Below are 21853 nucleotides of genomic sequence, written 5' to 3' on the forward strand. Positions count from 1 at the left end.
AGTCTGGCCCTTTCAGTGATTTCAAATACTGCGGAAGGGGAAAAACAGGGGCAGAGTTCCCAGAGGAATGGCAGATAGATTGACAGTGAGAATGCTTTTGGAAGCTGGCAACCCTGCCATACTCCCAGGAACTCTAAGACCTGCCTCACACCTTTTCTCCAGTATTTTCCCCTGGAGAAGTGGGAGATAATGTGCCACATAAAAACCCCACCATTTACCTATCTCTGGGCTAGTGCAAGGGCACTACACATTCTAGGCAAGCTTTGCAGCCTTGTGCCTATGGCCTCTTACCCTCATCATACACAATTAAAATTTCTGTATTTATAATAATCAATTTTACTTGAAAAATGAAATTAAGTGTATGGTTTTCTGAGGTAAAAATATCACAAACTTGCAAAAAACATACTTGGAATACATAGGATTAGGCTTATAGTAATGCATGTTGGATGTGGGTTTCACCCTCAGAAAACTCAAAATAAATTGAATTACAATTAAAATATTTGTAAAAGAGCACTAACTGTCAGCCCTCACACAGTAAACAAATCCTCACTATGAAAAATCAATGCTGCAAAAATTACTCCAGACCCTAAACACTAATACACATCCTATTAGGAAAAGAGAATAAGCCAGGCTGCTATAGATGCCTGCACAGAAACTACATGCCAGCAGAATACCTCACCTCAGTCATACATGAAGAACTCAGAAAGATCCTCATCAAATTGTAGTGCTGCGTTGGAAGGGGGTGCTCTCCAGTGCGGAGCAAAATGTGTGCGCCCAGGGGTGGATTGAGGGAAAATAGTGGGCCGGGGGATTTTTCTCCATACTGGTCCATGGGGACCCAATTACATATACAATATAATTTACATATATAATTTACATTTATATGTACACACCCCTATATTTTGGCATGGTCCTCCCGTATCAACACAGTACTATTTGCCAAAACTCAAAGAATAACAACCCCACCTATGAAAAAGAATACCACAACTATTACACCAGAATCTAAAATATCAATACACCTCCTATCAGGAAAACAGAACAGGCCAAGCTACTACAGATCCCTACAGAGAAACCACATGCTAAAAGAATGCTTCATCTCAGAATAAAGCCACATAAAGTATAAATAGAAATGTGCAGACAAAAACTAAACTGTAAAACATATCATGCCAGACTCTATACAGTGCAACAATGGAAAAACAAAAATGTCACCATTCCTCATGAAACAATCAATAAAATCAAGATATATAAATCATGAATCATAATTATAAAATCATACTAATAAAATAATTTCAAAACAGCTGATGAATAGAATATCCAATAATTAAAGACTCAACCAAATATTGAAACCTTTACCAAACATCAATAAAATATTTCAAACAGCAGACACATCACATACTACCCAATAATTAAAATGGTAGTCAATCAAGAAAAATGAACTTAAAAAGCTACCTTTACTTACCCTCTCCAGCAGTTCTCCCACTCCTTTCCCTTGCAGGCCACATCAGAAGCAGCAGTAGCTGCTGAAGCTGTCCTCACGGTCCTCTTCCTTAGGGACCACAACCAGTCTCTTCTCTCTCTCTCTCTCTCTCCCACACACAGAAACATCAGTCATACCCTCAAGATCAGTTTCTGTCTCTCACACACCAATCATCTCCCCAACCCTCTCTCTCTCTCTCTCTCTCTCTCTCTCTCACACACACACACACATGCTCACACATACCAGTCATCTCCCTGATCAGTCTCACACATACACAAGTCACCTCTCTGGCCAGTCCCTCTCAATCACACAATGCTCTCACTCCCTCTTACACACAGGATTTCAATCACACACATGCTCTCTCTATTTCAATTACACACAAGCTCTCAATCACACACATGTTCTATCTCACTTACAAACAGGCTCAATCACACACACATGCCCTCTCTCACAGCCACAAGCATACTCCATCTCTCTTGCACACATACATTGACACACACAAGCACCCTCCCTGACTCACATATACACCACACACATACAGAAGCACCTTCCCTGTCTCACCATTCACATTACCCTCTCACAGAAACACCTTGCTTTCAGACTTGCAGCATTTTTCACTTTTACTAAAAGTGAAAGTAATGAACCCAACCATTAAATAAGAAAACCATATTCCTATCAGAAGGCGAAATGACACCCTTCCTTCAGGTTCTGTCCTCCCAAGGGACAGCCACCCACACCGTACAGCTTTTCTTGTTTTACGCTTTTAGTCAATAAAGCAAGTGTCTTTCTACAAACTATCAGTCATATGATTATTCATGTGGGAGATATGGAACCGAAAGACATCCTTAGTCAATTTCCCTTTTAAATGGGAAGATTCCAGTCTTAATCATTTAAAAATATACATTTTCTAAAGGCTTAAAAAAAATAAATATCAAAATTGTTTCAGATTGGAACTATTCTAGTCTTCATGCTTAAATTATGCTTAAAAAAAAACAAAAAACCCCACCTGGCAACAGTATCTTAAATTTGTGATTTTGCTGAGATGAACATTTTAAATATTTTAATTTTTTTTTTGCTTTAGTATTTGTTTGTACCCACTTTGCTAAATTTTATTTTCCAGAAGAGGAATGCTTAAAATTGAGTAATTTCATCTTTCATCCAACTTTTCAAAAGTTGCGCTACCAGCACAAAAGTTGAGGTATAAGGTGAGTAAACTGGCAGATTCCAGTCCTTTCTCACATACATAACACACACACACACACACACACACACACACCATTCCATTCCTTTCTCACACACACACACACACACACACCCACAAGCACCGTTCCTTTCTCACATACACACAGAAGCACCCTTCTGATCTAAGGCCCCCAGCTGAACAGCTGGTCTCTGGCGGCGGTTAGCAGCACTGCACCAGTGTTCACTTCTTCGGCTCCCGCCAGCCTCGATTTTAATTTCTTTGGCCCCCCAGCTTGCTCTCCTGTGGAGAGATGGTGGAGGAGAGCGAAGTCAAGGACATATGGATAAGGAATACTGCAATATGCAGAAGGAAGAATTCTTGGCACAATGCAAAACAGTTGAAAGAGACTGGAAGTTAAGTGAGACATTGAAGGGAGATGGAGTCAAGGGAAGAGACAGAATGGGAGAAAGTTTGAGGAATGGAAAAGCTAATAGAGAGATTTGTGGGACTCAGAAAGAGGTGAAAGCCAGCATTTCTTTTCACGGGTTTTCATTTAATATGTGCATAAATAGGGGCAAATTTAAAGATGTATGCATACCTGCAAACTTACAAGTGGAATTTTAAGCTTGACAAAACATCCTGATTTTGACATATAAGGTTTCCGTATAAATGTAGTTTGAATGACATCATTTAAATATACACACATATTTTTACCCTTTGCTGTTTGTGCATATCTTTTGAAACTATAAGTTATGTGTAAATTCATATTTCTTCCCTAGCATACCTTTTTTTCTGTGGCCAGATTCATGCACATTATGAACTTATGTTCATGTTTTTAGGAATAACTGATAATCAACTTGAGCATATACAAGCAACTTAGGTGTGTAACTTCTTATTTTTTATATGCAAATGTCCTGACTAATCTTTTCAAATTTGTCTTTATAGTTACATAAGGTAGGCAGCATTAGTGTGTCTGCAGTGACATTGACCCAGTTTCAAAAGGACTAGTGAATTGTTTTCAACATTTTATAGAACAGAAGAGCTGCTGTATGCAGCAGAAAGAGAGAAGAGTTGCAGTAATACAATTCATTAGTAGTAGCATATCATTAATATGATCAAGTAGAACCACCAGTATCATGGCATAGAATGTTGTGCCAAATGTCAGTGTATGTTTTAACTAATTCATGAACTATCCACCAGGAATAACATCAATGTAATTGTTTATTGCAGGCAAAAATGTTCAAACGAGTCAAAATATAAAAACTCGGGTCCCACAATACAGACGGTGCTTTTCCCCAGTCTGTATCGAGAAGGACATTAACCTAAGAAACAAAGAACTAAAAAAATTAAAGTGAAAAATCCAAATAAAGATAAAATAAGGTACATCAAAGCCTAATAAGAATGACATAACTAAAAACACGATGTAGATATTCAATCAATCAACAGAAGCTAAATATCCTCACCTACCAATTCACTCAATACAAAAAAGGAGGATGTATTATGTTCTTTTTTATAATTTTTAAAGTGCTAAATAAATTATCCTTATAAACTAATTACATAGGAACGGATACCATCAGTATTAGTGCAAATGGAATTTAATCCATCGCCTCTCGCCACGCAATGGGCCTCAGGCAAATTCAGCGTTTATTCAAGCACTAGGTGTATAATCATTTGGTATCGTTCCTCTATTTATTCAAAAGCATTTTTTAATTTTAATCCACTAAACATTTTTTTTATATTATTTTCAAAATTCGTTTTATCCCAAAACCCAAAAACTCATTTATTTGTGTATTTCTAAAATCTCTTATACTTATTTTATCCTTACATAATTTAAATGTCCACCGTCATTTAATTTGTTTAATCATTGAAATCCTAGAATGAAATCCTAGAATAAATTATACTTAGCCCCATTGTAGATGTATTATTTCTCAATTTGTCCCGACATGAGCCATGTTTCGACTGTTTCCAGTCTTCCTCAGGGGATACTTTGTATATTTTAATCACAATTCCAAAAACAGTTTTGTTTTACTGCCTTTCCAGCGCTAGTCATTCAATTTGACCTAGGACATACAAAAAATGTTTTATTAAAAGGTTAAAATAAATCTCATCACAGGTTCATATTCATTCACCCTTCCCAAAAAGTTACAAGCTCCCTCATAACAATTTTTTGTAACAATTTCCTTCCAACTATATGATGTTCTTACTCACAGTGTTATTAATGCTCATTCCTTTTCATGCATTAATGGCGCCTCGGCGTTTCTTATCTCCTCCACTTCCTGTCCACTTCTTCCGGGTAGGATAGGTATAAAGAAGAGGACAGGAAGTGGAGGAGATAAGAAACGCCGAGGCGCCATTAATGCATGAAAAGGAATGAGCATTAATGGCGCCTCGGCGTTTCTTATCTCCTCCACTTCCTGTCCTCTTCTTTATACCTATCCTACCCGGAAGAAGTGGACAGGAAGTGGAGGAGATAAGAAACGCCGAGGCGCCATTAATGCATGAAAAGGAATGAGTATTAATAACACTGTGAGTAAGAACATCATATAGTTGGAAGGAAATTGTTACAAAAAATTGTTATGAGGGAGCTTGTAACTTTTTGGGAAGGGTGAATGAATATGAACCTGTGATGAGATTTATTTTAACCTTTTAATAAAACATTTTTTGTATGTCCTAGGTCAAATTGAATGAACAGCGCTGGAAAGGCAGTAAAACAAAACTGTTTTTGGAATTGTGATTAAAATATACAAAGTATCCCCTGAGGAAGACTGGAAACAGTCGAAACATGGCTCATGTCGGGACAAATTGAGAAATAATACATCTACAGTGGGGCTAAGTATAATTTATTCTAGGATTTCATTCTAGGATTTCAATGATTAAACAAATTAAATGACGGTGGACATTTAAATTGTGTAAGGATAAAATAAGTATAAGAGATTTTAGAAATACACAAATAAATGAGTTTTTGGGTTTTGGGATAAAACGAATTTTGAAAATAATATAAAAAAAAATTTTAGTGGATTAAAATTAAAAAATGCTTTTGAATAAATAGAGGAACGATACCAAATGATTATACAACTAGTGCTTGAATAAACGCTGAATTTGCCTGAGGCCCATTGCGTGGCGAGAGGCGATGGATTAAATTCCATTTGCACTAATACTGATGGTATCCGTTCCTATGTAATTAGTTTATAAGGATAATTTATTTAGCACTTTAGAAATTATAAAAAAGAACATAATACATCCTCCTTTTTTGTATTGAGTGAATAACTAAAAACACAACAAACAGAATTCAGAGCAAAAGCATTATAAATGTTCATAAGAGCTTGTAAACCATCCCATCCTCACACAGCACTTTAAAACAATGAAAGGTCTTTAAAGAGGTGCCAAAGGTCACATGACTAGGAGTAGTCAAATCAGTTAATAACAGAAAAGAACTAAGAGAATATGGCAAAAAGAACCAAAGTGACCACATAAAAGTGTAAGAAATACAGACTAGCGGAAGGTCAAAATAAGGAAATGAGGAAATAGAATAAAACAGCAAAGACAGGAAAGGAAGGCAGATTAAAAGAATGCAGCCCAGTCTATGTCCTAGATAAAGCCTGGTTCATGAAAAGTATCAAGCAAAACTATCCAGCACTGTTTCTGCTGGAGCAAAAGCAAAGAAAAGTCACCACCCCCAGGACAGGGTATATAATGTTAAAAGGCAAAAAAAGGAAGATCAAAAAGTAAATGCTGTATACCAAATGACACATTACCAATAGGGGCTTTAAAACGTGAATGGCAGATAGAACTACAAAATCAAGATCCAGAAGCTCTTATCCACATAGATTGATGGACAGGAGCACATGATAAACTATATTACTTCTGAAGTAGAAAACTCTGATGAGATACATAAAACATATTTCTTCTGGGACAAAGAGTGCATGGACATACATTACAATGGCACAAAATTAGTAGAGATGTGAATCGTGTCCTCGATCGTCTTAACGATCGATTTCGGCTGGGAGGGGGAGGGAATCGTATTGTTGCCGTTTGGGTGTGTAAACTATCGTGAAAAATCGTTAAAATCGTGAGCCGGCACACTAAACCCCCCTAAAACCCACCCCGACCCTTTAAATTAAATCCCCCACCCTCCCGAACCCCCCCAAATGCTTTAAATTACCTGGGGATCTGGCGGTGGTCCAGAACAGCGGCGGTCCGGAACGGTCTCCTCAATAGAATCGTGTTGTCTTCAGCCGGCGCCATTTTTCAAAATGGCCGCCGCAAAATGGTGGCGGCCATAGACAAAAACGATTCGACGGAGGAGGTCGTTCTGGACCCCCGCTGGACTTTTGGCAAATCTTGTGGAGGTCAGGAGGCCCCCCCAAGCTGGCCAAAAGTTTCCTGGGAGTCCAGCGGGGTTCCGGGATCGATTTCTTGCCGCGAATCGTTTTCGTACGGAAAATGGCGCCGGCAGGAGATCGACTGCAGGAGGTCGTTCAGCGGGGGTTCCGGACCGCCGCCGTTCTGGACCACCGCCGGATCCCCAGGTAATTTAAAGCATTGGGGGGGGTTCGGGAGGGTGGGGGATTTAATTTAAAGGGTCGGGGGTGGGTTTTAGGGGGTTTTAGTGTGCCGGTTTTCCTGCCCTCCCCCTTCCCCCGATTTACGATTTTTTAACGATAAATCGGGGGAATTGGTATTGTATCGTGGCCCTAACGATTTTTTGACGATTTAAAATATATCGGACGATATTTTAAATCGTCAAAAAACGATTCACATCCCTAAAAATTAGTGGCCCCTATACAAAGCATCAAGTGACCTACATGAACATAAATGTGAGGACACCAAAATGTCGCTGAGAATGTGGTGTCATAACTTGATAAGACTTTCATTCTGAAATGTTTCCCAGTTAATCTATTATAGTTAAAAAAGAGAAACATAAGAATTTATGTACTAAGCCATTTTAAAATCATCCATTAATGTGGGCTAACATGACCATTCTAATGCTGCTTTATATCAGTTATTTTAATGTTAAATGCACTAAAAGTTAAACACTGGGTGTTAACAATGTCTTTTACCAGTAGATATTAATGCATATGTGTTACTGCCACTAGAAATGTATCTGCATTAGTGGTAGTAATAACAACAGCTTTGATAGGGAATCCAATCCCAGCACTCACCAACAAGCAAATCATAGGGCTTCAGATCACAATCATCCACCCACTGACAAGCAAATAAATGAGCCTTCTTGCCTCAGTTCACTCCTCCCACCTTTCTGACAGGGAAATCAAAGGGCTTTATTATCTTGAGCTATCTAGCCACCCACTAAAAGACAAATCAAAGCGTCTTTCTTGGTATCAGAGAAATAAAGTGGCTTCAGCACCCTGATCTACCCCTGCCCTTCCTCTCCTAACAGATGCTCCCCCAATTACCTTTTCTGAAATGATAAACTGCAAGATGGGGCGGGGGGGGGGGGGGGGGGGTGGAGGGAGCACAACTCCCTTCTGCCCTGTTGGCATCAAATTTAAAATGGTATCAATGCCATGCAGAATTTTGCCCTGCATATGTTATTAGCATTATTTATTTATTTAAACCATTTCTAAATTATTAGTCCTATAAATTCTTACTACTAGTATTAAACGATGAAAAAAAATATACAAGACAGCAAACAAGGACAGCTCAAGGTGATCTGCTTACTGAGGCAAGGGATGAGATGACACTTCTTACCAGGGATGTGCAGAGCAAAATTTTATGTTCATATTTCTTATGTCCGAAAGGGGGTCCCACTTGCGGCCAATATGGACATAAAAAAAATCCAATGAGTTGGGTATATGTACATATGTGCAAAAAAAAAATTTAAACCCCCTCACCCTCCTTAATCCCCCCCCCCAGACTTACCACAACTCCCTGGTGATCGAGCGAGGAGTGAGGACGTCATTTCTGCAATCCTTGGCGAGAAGCATGTGACGTCGGCGGCACGTCGAATGACGCCGGCGTCACGTGATTCCCGGCGAGTTCGCGCCGGACGGCTCGTTCGGCCCAAAAATAACTTTTGGCCAGCTTGGGGGGGGTCAGGAGGCCCCCCCAAGCTGGCCAAAAGTTCTTTTTGGGCCGAACGAGCCGTCCGGCGCGAACTCGCCGGGAATCACGTGACGCCGGCGTCACTCGACGTGCCGCCGACGTCACGTGCTTCTCGCCAAGGATTGCAGAAATGGCGTCCTCACTCCTCGCTCCATCACCAGGGAGTTGTGGTAAGTCGGGGGGGGGGATTAAGGAGGGTGAGGGGGTTTATATTTTTATTTTGGCTCAACAATCGCGATTTCCCACATATCCAACATATCTATGTTGGATATGTGGGAAATCCGATCGTTTATGTCGAATCAATTTTTTAAGTTAAAAAAAAATATGAGTAGCGTTTTACTAATGCTGTCAATCCGAATGCACACCCCTACTTCTTACACCCCTACCCCCACCACAAGGTACGGCACAGCTAAAAGTATCCTTTGGAGTCTTACCCTGCTGATGATTTGAACTGCTGGGGAAGTGAGCAGGCAGGGGTAAGAGTTCCCAGAGGTATAACAGATAAGAGTGTCAGTGATAATATTTCTAGAAAGCTGGCAACTCTGACACACTCATGAGAACCATACTATCATCTGCTTCCCCAAATTCCCCTTAAATGTCAAAATATTCAACCCAGTGAATATCAACTGTATTTCAAACATTATTGCCGTAATTGCCAATTTTTTAATCCAATGTAAAACATTTTTTGTGGGAAGGGGTGATGGTTTCATATAAATGTTCAGCAGACCAACCCATGGAGTCACAAATAATCCATTCTGTAATCATTAACTCACCACCTCTGTCCTGTGTTTCATTATGAAACTCATATCTGATAATTTTTTTATGATGCAACATGCGGCAATAAAATTTGCTAATTTCAACCAGAAAATTTTTTTTAATTTTTTTCTTTTTCTTATGTGCACACTAGCCTCTGTATTTCTCACACCACCCACAATATAATTCTTTGCTCTTAATCAGTAAATACTCCTCCGTTGTTTCTTAATTGAAAAATGTCAACCCTATACTTAGCTCATGATTAATGCTTCCTCCTCCATTGTTTTTTCATTGAAAAATGTCCGTCCTCCATTGTATTTTTGTTGTAAACTATCCGACTTGAACAAGTTTTGGCAAACAGCCTTCTTCAGGAATTGTTATTGCAAATGCTTTATAAAATTAGCTCAGTCCTACATTCCATTTTTACCATTACCATCTGAAATGCTGTGGTATAACAAACATCCTCAGAGCGTCCTCGATATAACCAACATCATCTACGCGTCTGTACGGCGGATAATCGACCTGATTCCTCCTTGGCTATTTAAAGTCATCTGAGTTTCCAGGAATAACCAATCATCTTCCTTCATGTCAAGGACATCCAATCCAATTGCTCATTTAGACCCGCAAGTTGTTCCACATTCAACTTGAAAATCCAAAGTTGTTCTCGGTATTAGATGGTACTGATTAACCCCAGTGCCTTCAATGCTGTCTATCACTGTCCACCTCAACTGATCGAACTCATGCTTATGTTTGATACAATGGGAAACAATCGGTGCAGTGACTGCACCCATGTTCAACTGGGAGCGGTGTTCTATAATCCTCTGCTTTACAGCTCTGCTAGTCCTTCCCACATAGATTTTAAGGCATGGGCATGTTATAACATAAATCACCATTTTTGATGTACAATCTGTATCTTTCTTTCTCCGTACTACATAACCAGATGTATGGTGTACCCAATGTAGTGCCTTCTGTAGTGATGTCACATACCGAGCATTTCCCACATTTTCTATGCGAGCCATTAACCTCTATCGTAATATCTCTACATCGGGAGTGAACAACTCTGTCCCAAATGTTCCGTCCACATTTAGTGGCATTGAGAGGGATTTCATTGAAAATTCCATGTAGGGACAATATGTGTCAATGTTTTTAATTGAGGCACTAATGGCTGCTGTAGATGTGCTGTGTGGGAGGACCAAACCAACCCGTTCTGCTCTTTACTGCATTCATATTGCAAGAGTGCTGCACGATCACTATATCTTGCCCTCTTGTAAACTTTTTTTATGGCACTTCTGGGATACCCTCGCTCCTCAAACCTTTGACTTAATATCATCAACTGATGTTCAAATTTTGGTAAAGTGGTACAAATTTGTTTTATATGGAAAAATTGAGATACAGGCTGTCCCCGTTTGAATGACACCGGATGATGGCTTTCATACCTCAATAGGTTATTTCGATTAGTCTCTTTCCTGTTGACAGTGGTCCTTATTTCCTTCCCCTTTATTCTTATCAGAACATCTAGATACAATATTTATTCATTGCTCTGAATATGAGTATATTTCAGAGGGATGTCAACTGTTTTGATCCAAGTCATAAACTTCTGTAATTGCATCTCTGTCCCTCTCCCTAAGAAAAAGACATCATCTATATATCGACAATAATGTCTGATGTATGCCCACCATTTTGAGGTATAAATACATCGTGCCTCAAATTCAGCAATGTATAAATTCATGACGGACAGCACTAATGATGATCCCATAGGGATCCCATGATCTTGATGTTATACTGTTTCCTTGAATGCAAAATAATTATTGAATAGGACCAATTTTGTCAACTCTGTCAAAAACTCCAGGGTCACTCTACGGGGGTCCACATGGTGAATCAATTCTTCTTTCACTACATTGAATGATGCCTGCTGCGGTATCTGAGTGTATAGTGATTGGATGTCCATAGTGACTAACAAAGTGGAACCTTCTATTACATTGATTACAGCTGATTTTTTCAAAAAATGAATCGTATCTTTGAGATAGTATGGCTTTTTTACCACCAACTGTTGCAAATACTGATCTACAAAGATCGCCAGCGGCTCAAGTATGGACCCATTCAGCGATATTATGGGCCTAATAGATGGATCGATGAGGTTTTTAGGAATCTTAGGTACAGCATACACAACTGACATGCAAGGATCCTTCTGCATCAAAAATGCCTTTTCTTTCGATGTTAAGAACTTGGCTGAATCTACCAACTATTGATGTCAGCCTGCAAGCTTAGGGTAGGATCTTGTATGGGACTGTAATATCCTACTTGTGTTAAATGGTTGAACACCGGTACAGTCACTGCACCAATTGTTTCCCATTGTATCAAACATAAACATGAGTTTGATCAGTCGAAGTGGACAGTGATAGACAGCTTTGAAGGCATTGGGGTTAATCAGACTACCTTCTATTACCGAGAACAATTTTGGATTTTCAAGTTGAATGCGAAACAACCTGCGGGTCTAAATGATCAATCGGATTGGATGTCTTTGACATGAAGGAAGATGATTGGTTATTCTTAGAAACTCAGGTGACTTTAAATAGCCAAGGAGGAATCAGGTCGAGTATCCGCCACACAGACGCATAGATGATGTTGGTTATATCGAGGACGCTCTGAGGTTGTTTGTTATACCACAGCATTTCAGATGGTAATGGTAAAAATGGAATGTAGGACCGAGTTAATTTTAAAACGCATTTGTGATAACAATTCCTTAAGAAGGCTGGTTGCCGAAATGTGTACAAGTTGGATAGTTTACAATGAAAATACAATGGAGGAGGAACATTTTGCAACGAAAAAACAACAGAGGAGGAAGCACTAATCATGAGCTAAGTATAGGGTTGACATTTTTCAATTAAGAAACAACAGAGGAGTATTTACTGATTATGAACAAAGAATTATATTGTGGGTGGTGTGAGAAATACAGAGGCTAGTGTGCACATAAGAAAAAGAAAAAAAAAACATTTCTGGTTGAATTTAGCAAATTTTATTGCCGCATGTTGCATCATAAAAAAATTATCAGATATGAGTTTTGTAATGAAACAGAGGATGGAGGTGGTGAGTTAGTGTTTACAGAACAGATTATTTGTGACTCCACGGGTAGGTATGCTCAACATTTATATGAAACCATCACCCCTTCCTACAAATTTTTTTTTACTTTACATTGGGTTAAAAAATTGGCAATTACGGCAATAACATTTGAGATACACTGGGTTGAATATTTTGACATTTAAAGTATATTGTAGCCTGGTGCAGTGATCGGGTTTAAGTAAAGTAATTGTCCCCAAATTCCACGGCATTTGCACTCTGGAGAAGGGGGGGATGGGTAAATGGGGAAGGTCTGTGCATGATACACTCTCTCAGGGCTGGTGCAAGGGTATTAAGTGCTCAATACACTTTAAGACTTTGTGCCTACCCCTCCCCCAATTTCACCACACACAATTACATGCCCAGCATCAGTAGTGCTTCAGTATCTACCTCCACCTTTTCAGTTCTGAAGTCAAACTTTGGCCTGGATTTATCAAAATACACTAAGGGGCCGCGCGTATCCACTAAAATCCTGGATCGGCGCGCGCAAGGCTATCAATTTCGTATAGCCGGCGTGCGCCGAGCCGCACAGCCTACCCCCGTTCCCTCCAAGGCCGCTCCGAAATCGGAGCGGCCTCGGAGGGAACTTTCCTTTGCCCTCCCCTCACCTTCCCCTACCTAACCCACCCGCCCGGCCCTGTCTAAACCCCCCCCCCTTACCTTTGTCGGGGGATTTACGCCTCCCGGAGGGAGGCGTAAATCCCCGCGCGCCAGCGGGCCTCCTGCGCTCCGGGCCGTGACCTGGGGGCGGGTACGGAGGGCGCGGCCACGCCCCCGGACCGCCCCGGGCCGTAGCCACGCCCCCGTACCCGCCCACAAAACGCTGCCGACACGCCCCCGAAACGCTGCGACGACCGGGCCCGCTCCCCGACACGCCCCCGACACGCCCCCCTCGGAGAACCCCGGGACTTACGCGAGTCCCGGGGCTCTGCGCGCGCCGGGAGGCCTTTGTAAAATAGGCTTCCCGGCGCGCAGGGCCCTGATCGCGTAAATCCGCCCGGTTTTGGGCGGATTTACGCGAGCAGGGCTCTGAAAATCCGCCCCTAAATATTGCATGTGATAGAAAAAGGGGTGTGTTTTATGGTAATAGGCAGTTTATCACAATAATACATATGCAAAGTTACTACAAATCGCAATACCTTTTTTGCACGTTGAGATAAATGCCAGAGAAACCATAATTCCCTCACACTAGATAGGTATTTATATCTCTATGGGAGGCCCACCTAGTAACTCGAGGTGAGGTTTAGGTATTTGGTTAGGTGTAGGGGCCACTTTGACATTCAAAGTGAGATGTACGAACAGAACAGTGCTCTCTTGTGAAGATTTGATGACCTTCGGAGTGAGGAAACTCACTCAAAGATGAGATGTGAGCAATGTTCTCTCAACCTAGCTTGATGTTACCCAGGTAGAGAGTCCATCATTTTAACCCAATGTAACACTACTGATAAAAGGCGTAGCTAAAATCAGTGTTAAAGCCGTGCAATAGGGCTTCACAGAACAGTAAACCCAGCCCAACCCATCTCCTCCTCTTTTTCAGATTTGCATCGCACTACACGTTATGGTGCTATTGCATGCATTAAAGGTGTTTTTGCATGCGTTAAAGATGTTTTTCGCATGCAATAAGCCCTTAACACATGCGAAAATGCCTAATAGCATTTTGATAAATGATCCTATTTGTTAGAATTTGTTTGAGTATGATTGTTGTTTTCCATCACTATTAAAATGTGTGTATTAATAACAAATTCTACATAAAAAAGGACATTCAAGTAGTCTGCTGATATTAAAATATGACATAACATAGATATTATATTTACATACACTGCAGTGAGAACTCTAACCATGAAAATGCAATACTGCAAACATTATACAAGGCCATAACACACCTATACACCTCCTTGTTGCTTCCATCAGTCGCAGACGGCTGCGACTGCTCTGCCTCACCTTTTTTTTTGCCTTTTTCTACCTCCATGGGCAAGATGGCTGCCTCCAGTGCTGAGTGCCAAAACTCTCGGGGTCTCCAACTCAGCATGGGCATCCCCGTCTGCCATGCTCCTTCCCGTGGCCTTCTAGGGCGCGCGCACACATGCTGCCTTCGCTTATCTACACGTTATGGCGGGAACCTCGGGGGCATCCCCACTGCGTGACGTCAATACCTCTGGGTATTTCAGCCTCCGTTCAGCTCCTAACGAATTAGTTAGCAAGGACTTCGGTTTAGCTACTGTGACCACTTCTAAGCTACACGCTTAGAATCCTCGCTACACTCTGGGGTATCTCGCTCCTGAAGAAGCTCTGGGTACCCGCTCCTCGGGGGCCTCTCGCTTCCAACTACCCTTCGGGGTTTCTCCACTACTAACTAGACGACTGCTCCTCGGGGGTCTCTCTCTCTTCTTACAGGATCATCTGTGCCTCCAGGTACTCGCTCCTCGAGGGCCTATCCTGTACAGAGTTTCCTACATCACGGACATCAAGTTCCACCTTCACCACATACCAGGAGGAGTCCTGCACTACTCTTCTGTGAGTACCTCCAGCTCTCCACTTCCACCCACCAGGTTTGGCTTATCACGCTCTGCAGAACACTACCAACCTTGTACAGCTGGGTGAGTCTGCTCCATCTGAGGCTGTCTGAACGCTTTAGCACCTTGCTGGACTACAGTGGACTACAGTGCCTGCTCTTCCTGCGCTAATACCATCTATCTATAGCAGTACAATAAAGCTTTCCATTATCAGTGTCTGCTCTCTGAGTCTAGCCTATCACTGTGGTTCCCCACGGGGCCACTCCCCATGGAAGGAGTCATCACCACTGCGACTAAGAGTCCACACCATGCCACAAACCCAACAGATTGCTAACTCCATGGACTCGGCTCAGCTCGCGACCTTGCAGGCCATTCCTGACCTAGCCCAATGGATCACGGAGCAAGAAAGATTTTTGGATAGCCTAGATGCTGCATTTAATTTGTTACAGGCACAACTGAATTCTTCAGCAGCTCCAGTTAAGGAGTCGCTGTATCCAGTAGTAAACATCAAGACCACTTTTCCTTTGTCCACACCTACCCGCTTCATGGGCAAAGTGAAAATATGCAGAGGGTTTGTTAATCATGCAGCATGCATTTCTCTTTACAGCCTACCCTCTTTCCCACAGAAGCATCCAAGACCACCTATATCCTATCTTTTCTAGAAGAACGAGCCTTGGCTTGGGCTTCCCCGTTATGGGAATGTGAGGACCCTATCCTGAATGACCTATCAAGATTTCTAAAACTTTCCATGTCTGTCTTTGATGACCTGGCTCACCAGACCGTCGTTGGATCTGCTTTACTTAATCTCCAGCAAGGTAATAAGCCGCTCACAGACTATGTGATCAAATTCAAGACTTTAGCATCCAAATTCCATTGCGACACTGGATGTCTACGTGCTATCTTCATGGAGGGCCTCAGCTCTCGTTTAAAGGATGATATCCTTGAGTCTCTGATGGAACTGACTGGGAGAATTGACCGCCATATTCAAGACCGAACTCAGGAGGCTAAGTGTCCATGAAAGACCACTGTGGGGGTTAACCATCCTAAACCAGTGCCTATTGCCTCAAGCATACCATCAGCTCCCTTAGAAGAGCCTATGCAACTAGGCCGAAGCCATTTAACTTCCAAGGAGAGACGTTTTCGTAAATGCATGGGGTTATGCATGTATTGTGGCCTGTCCCATCTGTCCTGAAAACTGACAGGCCTAGGATCTGCAGGAGGACTTCTCCAAGGCCTCACCTCTCCTACTCCTCCACTATCACTACCAGTATCTCTGCTCTGCTGAGGTCTTGAATTTCAGACTCTCGCTCTCATTGACTCCGGAGCCGGAGGTAATTTTATCTTGAAGCGCTTAGTAGAACATCTATGAATTCCTACCACACCTATAGCAAAACCATTGCTATTATCCTCTATCCATGGGGAACCACTTCCTGGAGAAGTTCCATTAAGTACCCAGGCCATTGGCCTGCACACCGAAACTCTACACTCTGAATCCATCTCATTTCTCATATTGGAAAAGGCCATGCATCCGGTGATACTGGGATTGCCTTGGCTACAAGATCACATACAATTTAATTGGGCCACGTTGGAATTGTCCCGGTGGGGTCCTGACTGTCATGGTTGGTGCCTCGCGGAAGTTTCACCGCTCATCTGCATGCCCATTACACCATCGTTATCAGGCTTACTTCCTCAATACGCCTCCTTCCAGGATGTTTTCTCAAAACAAGCAGTAGATATACTTCCACCGCACAGGGTTTTTGACTGCGCTATAGACCTGAGACCCAATTTGGAACCTCCCAGAGGAAGAGTTTATCCTCTTTATGTAGCTGAGAAAAATGCAATGTCTGCCTTCATACAAGAGAACCTTCAGAAGGGATTCATCAGACCTTCCAAGTCCCCTGCTATTGCAGGCTTCTTTTCTGTAGGGAATAAAGAGGGCACCTTATGCCTCTGCATCGACTACAGGGGTCTGAATGAGATTACCATCAAGGACAGGTATCCATGCCCTTAATTTCTGAATTGTTTGACAGACTCCAAGGAGCCAAGATATTCTCCAAACTGGACCTTAAAGGAGCTTAAAACTTGGTGTGTATTCGAGAAGGAGACGAATGGAAGATTGCTTTTAATACCCGCGATGGACACTTTGAATATCTCGTCATGCCCTTCGGTTTGAGTAACGCACCTGCAGTCTTTCAAAATATGATGAACAACATCTTACAGGACTTACTGTATCAATGCATAGTAGTATATCTCGATGATATACTGATCTTTTCCCAAGATCTGCAAACTCATCAAGAAGATGTCAAGAAAGTCTTAAGATGCCTGCATGAGTACCACCTGTAAGCAAAGCTTGAAAAGTGCAAATTCCACAAGGAGTCTGTACCCTTCCTGGGCTACATTGTTTCTAAGAACGGGTTTCAGATGAACCCCAAGAAATTAAAAAGTATCCGGTATTGGCCCCAACCCACAGGCCTGAAGGCACTGTGACGCTTCTTGGGATTCACCAATTACTCTCATTCCTTTATGAAAAACTACTCATCATTGACAGTCCCTTTAACTGCTATGACCAAAAAGGGAGCCAATCCCACCAACTGATCTCCAGAAGCCATATCAGCCTTTATGATGCTCAAAGAGGCTTTTTAAAATAAGTCTTGCCTCCGACATCCTGACCCACATCACCCATTCATCGTCAAGGTCGACACATCTAACGTTAGTGTGGGAGCACTTTTAAGCCAGTAGTGATTCTAATGTGCTCCATCCTTGCTTCTTCTTCTCAAGGCCTTTGAGGAGTGGTGTCCCTGGCTAGAAGGCGCACAACACCAAATAGTAGTGTACACCAATCACAAGAATTTGGAGTACCTCAGACATGCTCAATGACTCAACCACCGTCAAGCCAGATGGTCTCTGTTAATTAACAGATTTGACTTCCTTTTAAAATATCATCGGGGAGAGAAGAACACTCGGGCTGATACCTTGTCACGATCCTTCTCCCCTCAGGATGTGCCAGATGAACCCCATCACATCATTGACCCCGGGAGAGTGGTTCTTGCAGCCACTCATGTGCTACCTGCTGGGAAGACGGTTGTGGCCAGAAATCAAAGGAAGAAGCTGTTGAAGTGGGCACATGATTCCTATCTTTTACGGACATCCAGGATGTCATCCACAGCATACATGCCTACGGATCTCAGACTTGAACCCTGCCTTCTAACATTTTGGAAGGCCAGGTTTTAAGTTTTTTCCGAAATGTTAAAAGGCAGGGTTCAAGTCTGAGATTTGTAGGCATGTATGCTGTGGATGACATCCTGGATGTCCATAAGAGAGGCAAGATATGGGAGAATCTTGTCTCCTGGGAAGGCTATGGACCAGAGAACTCATGGGAGCCTCTGGCCAACATCATGGATAAGGACATGGTACGTCAATTCCACCTTGCTCATCCAAGAAAACCTAGACCACCAGGAAGAGGTCCTGGAAGTGGCCCTTTGATGGGGGGTACTATTGCATCTGTTGGGTCGCAGATGGCCGTGACAGCTCTGCCTCACCTCTTTTTTGCCTTTCTCCACCTCCATGGGCAAGATGGCTGCCTCCGGTGCCGAATGCCGAAAACCTCGGCATCTCCAACTCAGCATGGGCATCCTCATCTGCCATGCTTATTCCCGTGGCCTCCTAGGGCACGCACGCGCGCTGTCTACGCTTATCTACACGTCATGGCGAGAACCTCGGGGGCGTCCCCACCGCATGACGTCAATACCTCCTGGTATTTCAGCCTCCATTCAACTCCTAACGTACGAGTTAGCAAGGACTTCGGTTTACCTACTCTGACTGCTTCTAAGCTGCATGCTTATAATCCTCGCTACCCTCCGGGGTATCTCTCTCCTGAAGAAACTCTGGGCACCCGCTCCTCGGGGGCCTCTCTTCCAACTACCCTTCGGGGTTTCTCCACTACTAACTAGACAACCGCTCCTCGGGGATCTCTCTCTCTTTTTACAGGATCATCTGTGCCTCCGGGTACTCGCTCCTAAAATTCTTACCATGTTAACATCAATGCCTGCCATCCATTAGAGACCCACAAACTTGGGCCTTTGAGGGCTTGGAATCTAGTGTACACTCCAACACATACTAGCTAGAAACTGAGGTAACCTTCTAGCTCCAGTCACTAGCTAGTCGCCATGCTGTAAAGGACCACTGTAGAGAAGTCTACATATCTCTGAGAACCTTGCCAACCCCTATAGCACATGTGTGTCCCACCACTAGGAGCCCTTCAAATTGCCTCTACCTTTCCTAGAAATGTAATGCCTTGTAACAATCTGTATGATATTGCACACCATACCCTGGAGCATACCAGCCAATGGCATGACATGCACTTTTTGCTCTGTTCACAGATACCACCAGCTTGGAGGAAAAGGTGGAGGACGAGGAAGAAGAAAAGCACCCTGCCCCTCCTGCAGCAGCAGCAGCTGTACCTGCTGCAGGGAGGCAGCAGCCACTACCACCACCAGTAGACCCTGTAGTGACACAGTGACCAGTTCTACTCTCCCTCCACAGGAGGCCCTGAACCTATACAGCACCTGAGCCTATATATCCACCATCCCTATTAGGGCCTCCTCACCACTTGGCCCCAGGATCTGTGTCTGCCAAGCCTTGTCTGGGTAATGGAGGTGAACAGCTCACTGGACAGCTTCCACCAGAGTTAGGGCATCACCCCATGATTACAGAGGTGGGCTCTGAGGTTGCAGAACCTACTCCTAGCTCAGACCTATGGGCTCTAGAAGCTATTGAGGTAACTGTCCAGAGGATGAGGGAGGATGTCCATGGACTGCACTGACATTTGGAAGCTGATGTAGGTGTTGGGAGCATCTCACTCTGCACGGGCTACACGGCTGTTCTTCAACTGGTGGACATGAGTAGACCACCAGAACCTCCAGCCCCATAGACCATTCAGGACCAGACCTCCATGAGTTTTTGGGCCCTTTTAAATTTTGTAAATAGTTGTAAACCTAGGTTTTCCCCACCAGTTGCCTCAATTTGTTGTAAAGTAAATAGTTTTAATTTACTTAAAAATTTATATTTATTTCAATACAGTGAGTCTCTTTCTTTCGAATGCTAGAAACATTCATTTCCCTAAGTCTTGTTTTTTTCAACACAAGTTACTGCATTCAGTCTCACACCGATACACCGCCATGCATGCACTTTGGCATGCTGATTTCTTAACCTCTCTCCTGCACTCATGAACCCTTAGATCAGCCTCTGATTTACATCTGGTAATTATGGCCTGAATTCCATACTTAGCACCCCCGAATGTCCTTCCTTCAGTGGGGACAACACATCCAAGCAGGTTAGTCTTATTTCTTCACAGTGCCAGAGATGTGAGTGCAGTCAAGCCACAAACACAGGAATACCCTATAGAGAGAAACATCCTGTCAGCTTCCCAAATACAAACATACAGATGGTCAACGGGGAGACAAGGAACTGACAGTTAGTGGACCTTTCACCTACAGAAAAAACTTCCAGCAGAGAAAAGATATCATTCTGATATGCTGGTAGGAGCTCCTTTCTAAAGAAGCAGTCTGGATCAGCTTTTATTCAGTTGTGTGTATCTCCTTCCTGATGGTACTGTTAATAAGTTATAGTGAAAAAAAGATTGCCTACATCTTACAGTAGTAGATTACTACTGGTGGCAGAGCTAACAGGTCACAACCTCACCTTCTCCCTCCTTACACTGGCTATCTTTCATTGTAATTTCTAGCTGCAAATTTCCACAAAGCTCCCAGCTTCTAGCTGCAACTCCCTTCGTCAGTGTTCCCCCACATATAGGGGTCATTTTTCAAAATGTGATAAGGCGTTTTCGCATGTGTTAAGGGCTTATCGCATGCGAAAACGTGTTTACTGCATGCGATCGCACCATATCGTATGGTGCGATGCAAATTCTGAAAATATGATTTCAGCTGAATTGAGAGAGAGAGCGAGGGAGAGTGAGCCTGGCCATAATACCATGGCCCATAGGTAGGTATTTGTATCCCTAGGCCCACCTAGTAACTCGAGGTGGGGATTACGTAAGAGTGTAGGGGGTTAGGGGCCACTTTGACATTCTACGTGATACCTATGAACAGAACAGTGGTCTCTTGTGAAGATTTGCTGGCCTTCGGAGTGAGGAAACTCACTCCAAGGTGAGATTTGGGCAAGGTTCTCTCAACCTAGCTTGATGGACTCTCTACCTGGGTAACATCAAGCTAGGTTGAGAGAGCCTTGCCCAAATCTCATCTTGGAGTGAGTTTCCTCACTCCGAAGGCCAGCAAATCTTCACAAGAGACCACTGTTCTGTTCGTAGGTATCACGTAGAATGTCAAAGTGGCCCCTAACCCCCTACACTCTTACCTAATCTCCACCTCGAGTTACTAGGTGGGCCTACCATAGGGATACAAATACCTACCTATGGGCCATGATATTATGGCCAGGCTCGCTATCTCGCTTTCTCTCTCTCACTCTCTCACTCTCTCTCTCTCTCAGGATCAGGAAATACAACAGGTCTGGCACTTATCACAGAATCTGAAATGGTATCACAATTTGCACTAACTTAGCTCTTCACACAGGTAATTAGCACAAATTGCAATAAATGCTATATTAGCATAAAACACACACCTTTTGCTATCGCATGCGGTACTTACTGCATTTTGATAAATCCACCCCATAATTTCTAAAAAACCAACCTTCCAATGAAGATATACTTGTCTGAAAACAGGTTTTTGCCTG

This window comes from Rhinatrema bivittatum, chromosome 3 (assembly GCF_901001135.1).
Source record: "Rhinatrema bivittatum chromosome 3, aRhiBiv1.1, whole genome shotgun sequence".
Lineage (NCBI taxonomy): Eukaryota > Metazoa > Chordata > Amphibia > Gymnophiona > Rhinatrematidae > Rhinatrema > Rhinatrema bivittatum.